The sequence below is a fragment of the Oreochromis niloticus genome, unplaced genomic scaffold (assembly GCF_001858045.2).
Source record: "Oreochromis niloticus isolate F11D_XX unplaced genomic scaffold, O_niloticus_UMD_NMBU tig00008036_pilon, whole genome shotgun sequence".
Lineage (NCBI taxonomy): Eukaryota > Metazoa > Chordata > Actinopteri > Cichliformes > Cichlidae > Oreochromis > Oreochromis niloticus.
This window is the reverse complement of record NW_020328921.1, coordinates 12257-17330: the sequence shown is the minus strand read 5'-3', so window position 1 is coordinate 17330 and position 5074 is coordinate 12257. Positions and strand designations below refer to the sequence as shown.

Below are 5074 nucleotides of genomic sequence, written 5' to 3'. Positions count from 1 at the left end.
ACTGCAGGTCATAACTTCTCACCTGAAGTTCAGTTCACCTGACACTCGGACCGGCGGCCGCCTCGGGTCTCTGCTCCTCCAGGGTTGCCGACCCCTGCTCTAAAGCATCTGATTTGGATTCCTGAGATCAAATATATTTTCCTTTGGCTTTGTTTTCTTCCCATTTGTGGCTTTAATGTAGTGTTACATCCTGTTTGTTTGCTTCCATCTGTACACATGTCCAGATTCACTGTTATGTTCTATTCTTACATTGCTGTGTGATCGCTGTTCCCTCTGCTGACTGATGTGACCTTTTGTATCTTACACTGATACTTGTCATATTTGTATCTGCGCCTAAAAGATAAAAAGTTTTCCATGCTAAAACACAGCTCCACCTCCTGCAGTTCTCCCTCTGAACCACTAGATGTCTCTGTTATCTAAATGAAGACGTGCAGCACAGCAACCACAGCAGCGCTCAGATCACACGTGTCCTGTTATTATGTATAAAAGCATGAAACAGGTGAGACAGGTGGGATCAATATTAATGTTGTGGAAATATATGAAAAAGCAACAGAAGAGTGAAAACATTTTGTGTTTCTAGAAAGATCTTTCAGCTCATAGCTGCTCACAGACTGTATTTACAAGTGACAAACTGCAACTCTACAGTACATCTACAGTGTATATCAAATATATTCTGTATTCAAATCTATTGAGTGATGTTTGAAAGTCTGTCCCGGTGAGTTTGATCCAGGAGGGTCTGAAGCCAGAGTCAGACAGAGACTGTGCAGAGACTGTAGAAGGACAGAGCAGCAGCAGAGCCGTCCAGATACACTGAGATCCTCTGTCAGATCCAGAGGACACACAGGGATGATGCTGGACTCTACATTGTGTCTGACAGTGGAGCTGTTCTCAGAGCAGTTCGCTCTGCAGCACTGACAGTCATCTGCACTTCATTCCTCTGTCAGTCACTGCTGGATGAAGCTCTCCTCTCCACCTCCCAGTAACATGGCCCAGTCAGAGCGTCTCTACACACAAGCTGCTGCTGCTTCAACCTCTCTGGATCATCAGGACACAGCTCCTCCTCTCTCAGCACACACACCGTCCTGTTTACCATCATCACCTCCACCTGCAGAGAGAAGAAGGAAGAGCAGAGGAGATAAACGAGTGTTTCCAGAGACTCTTCATCAGCTGTCAGTCAGTGATGCAGCACATCCAGTATAAAGAGCAGCAGGGACTTCAGTGCTGGGACTGTACTAGGACTCATTGTTGCTTCACTTTTTCTAATCTTTGGATTTTTATTGAAGTTGATGAAAATGTTTTTCCCTCCTAGTTTGAGTTTGGACTTTCATTCATTAGAAGAACCTTGGTGTGTCCACTCTGAGCTCTGTAGGAACCCCAACAACAAGCCCAACAATCCAGATGGACGGTTCCAGCTGTTAACTGGAGGAATTCCATCCAAACATCTGCTCTCACTAAATTCTTCCTCACCTACAGACTGTGTTCTTCACTGCTTTAAACTTGGAAATGAATGCAGTCATTGGTCTGCGTGCTGCTCTGTTCAGAGAGCTGATTGGCTGTTGACAGTGTTTGATCAGAGCGTGTCAGCTGTTACTATGGTGACCATAAAGATCAGAAAAAGGAAGTGTTTGTGTCCAATCCTGAAGCCTGTCACCATTCTCCTCTCACAGCTTCACTGAGAAGCTGCAGCTTTACAGGAAACACTGGATCTTTGTTTCATACTGACTGTGTTTAGTACAATACCGCTGACAGCACCACCCACTCACTCCATCACTCTACTGACCCCAGAGTCTCCAGTCTGTAGTCTGGACTCCGTTTAAGATCAGACAGCTGCTTCACATCTGGATGCTTCAGGTTGTTTCCCCACAGGTTCAGCTCTCTCAGATGGGAGGGGTTGGACTTCAGTGCTGCTGCCAGATAATCACAGCTGATCTCTGACAAACCACAGCGACACAATCTGTATAAAGAATGAAAGATGTAAGTTTATTAGACAAAGTGCTTGAAATCATTCAGTGTTTCATCATCTGTTCAGAGCTGAAGAAGGTTCAGAATGTAGAAGTTTAGAAAATGGAAACTCCAAACAGCTGAAGCCAACAGGAAGCAGCTTCAAACAGGAAACTGTGCAGAGTTTCAGACTATATGTCCTGATGCAGCCAGTTGGATTTTGGAGATTTGAATCTCTGTTCTGTGACTAAGTCCTTGAATCATTTCTTCCAGTTGGTCCAACAAGACAGACTAAGTATTGGACATGTGTTGTGGCTCCATTAGGGGAGCTTCTAAATGTGATGTGATGGCCCCTCTGGGTCTGTCAGGTCACAGCACTGAAGAGAGCTCAAACTGGGCACACAGTTGTTCCAGTCTGGACCAAAGACTCTATACTGGGACTGAGGGACTGCTTTGACTGCACCCACTGGGACTTTTTAAAGGCTCGTGTTCTCACTTAGATCATCGATTTCTACTTACATTTCTTTCTGGGGAAAATGGGGATTACTTTGAAAACAGGAAGTATTTTCCCCAATAAGCAGCCCTGGATTAGTAAATCACTCCAACATGTTCTCAGGCAGAAGAAGCTGTCTTGTTATGAGGGAGAGAAGAAAAAGATTGAGGCACAGAAACGTGTTGAAAGAGAGATAAAGCAGCTAAAATCAGGTGTAAAAGTAAAGCAGAGGATGAGCTGAATAAAGGACACTCAAGGCTGGCTTGGAAAGGAATGAAGTCCATGGTGGGGATGCAGAACAAGGAGCAAAGATGAATGTGATGCTGAATCAGCAGAAGACTTGGACTCATTGGATTCCAGCTTTGATATCATTGATTTCAATGAAGAGCTTTGTGATTGTAGCAAAGGGCTGGTAGCTCTGAGAGTCCCACTGATGAGGTGTTTGTGTGGAAATCTCTTAGTGGGACCAAAGAGAGAAAAAGCCCTGGTCCTGATGCTGTGGGAGGGAAATGATTGAAGTGTGCTGTGAGGAACTGACTGGGAGATTTTCACACATTTTCCAGTCCTCCTTGGAACAACAGGAAGTTCCCAGCATATGGAAACAAAGGTTAAGTGTCCTATGGCACTCAGTGATGATGGTGCTGTGGCCCCACCACCTCCACCTCTTTGTAAAGGAACTAAGTGTAATCTGAAGCTTCAAATGGAACTAAGACTTCCTCCACTAGGTGGCAGTGTCTGATGAGAAAGTGTTAGTGGAGCTGGCCTGGAGTCAGAAACAGGAAGATGCAGGATTTGGGCTGAAATGGGGAAAAGTGGTTCGCACTAGTGCCTTAAAGCAAGAAGGTTGTAGGTTGAAGCTTGTTGGCCTTTCTGTGGAGGTTGGATGTTCTCCCACAGTCCAGTGAAATGCTGCTTAGGTTCATTGGTGCTTCTAAATTGGCTGTAGGTGTGGATGTGAGAGAGTGCTTCTCTCTCTCTCTGTTGGCCCTGTGATGGACTGCTCACCTGTGCAGGTGGACCACGCCTCTTGCCCTATGACAGCTAGGGCACAGGCTGCAGCCCTGTGAGCCTCAGATGAATAAACAGTTAGCAAAAATGATCCATAGATGGCCTGAAATCCCCCAGTTAGCAGTTTGGTAGATAGCTATGACATGCTAATCCCATCCAGCAGCTGTATTCTACCTGTAAGCTGATCCCTGCTGAGCCAAAGCACTTTTTCAGATACAAATTACAACCTTTAATAGAAACCTATTGGTCAGCATCTTATTAGCCTGCTGTTAGCTTCATTCCACAGAAAACTGAGAGAAACTAACAGAGTTGATAAAGAATAAAGAGAAATGTGCTGATTTAAAGCCTTTGAAGTGCTTCAGATGATCTCTGTCCACTTCTGTCCACTCATTCATTCATGTAAGCTTCTAATGCAGCTTTGATCTTCACAGTCTGCTTCATGAAACTCATTCTAACCCTGAATGTCAGAGTGTTCCTCCTTCTCTTTCCCATCATTCATGCTGGCAGTGGAGGAGATTTGGATGTTGGACTGTGTTTTGGATGATGTGTGTATGTTTGTGGTGGACTGCTGTCTGTAAAGCAAACACACATTTTGCTTTGGATTTCAGTGTCACACAGACTTTAAGGTGGAATGAAGAGTTGGAGAGTTTCACAGAGAATTATCCAGTGGAGGATTTTTCTTCTTCTTTGAAGGTTTGAAATGTGAACATTGTTCTGCTGCAGTCAATGGACTAAACCAGAGAAGAAGAAAACAGACTTTACCATGAAGATCCTCAGTGTGGATCAGTATAATATCAGCCTGATGTCTGCAGTTTAGTGTCAGCACAACTTTCACATCATATTCATCTCAGCACAACTAAAACATGCTGACTGACCTCAGAGTTTCAAGTCCACATCCTGGACTCTCCAGGAAACCACACAGATGCTTCACTCCTGAATCCTGCAGCTTGTAGTTGTAGCTCAGGACCAGCTCTCTCAGATGGGAGGGGTTGGACTTCAGTGCTGCTGCCAGATAATCACAGCTGATCTCTGACAAACCACAGTCCCACAAGCTGTATAAAGAATGAAAGATGTAAGTTTATCAGACAAAGTGTGAGCTTGAAATCATTCAGTGTTTCATCATCTGTTCAGAGCTGAAGAAGGTTCAGAATGTAGAAGTTTAGAAAATGGAAACTCCAAACAGCTGAAGCCAACAGGAAGCAGCTTCAAACAAACACAACAAGAGAAAAAACTCTGAATGTTTCACATTAAAGTCGTACATTTCTCATAAAAACAGGACAAAGACTTGAAAAAGTCGTGTTTTTCCTTCCAGGAACCACATGGCTTCACTTTTAAAGGTGAAGTGTGAAAGAAATGGACATATTTGAAGTCCAACACCTTTTTCCAGTCACATGATTAAAGCAGACAAACTACAAGCTCATTTTCATGCCAACAAGTCATCTTCTGACCTGGACTAACAACACTGGTCTCTATGTGCAGCTGGCTGTGAGACCAGTGCTCAGGGAGCGTCTACAAAGTGCAACACTGAAAGAACATCACACACTCATTTGCTTCCAGCACTTTCACACAAACATCTACTGTCATTATTGTCACCAAACTCTGTGGATCCTTTATTGCAAATTCAAATGGGAT

General features: G+C 44.1%; 1 long non-coding RNA gene across 1 annotated transcript; it reads right to left on the bottom strand.

The window, feature by feature from the left end:
• Positions 1-320: 320 nt before the first annotated feature.
• LOC109198212 (uncharacterized) lies at positions 321-4365 on the bottom strand. Its single transcript, XR_002059123.2, has 3 exons — positions 4318-4365; positions 1781-1954; positions 321-1105 (listed from the first exon to the last, which is right to left on the bottom strand). It is a non-coding gene; the product is annotated as an uncharacterized LOC109198212 (long non-coding RNA).
• Positions 4366-5074: the final 709 nt, after the last annotated feature.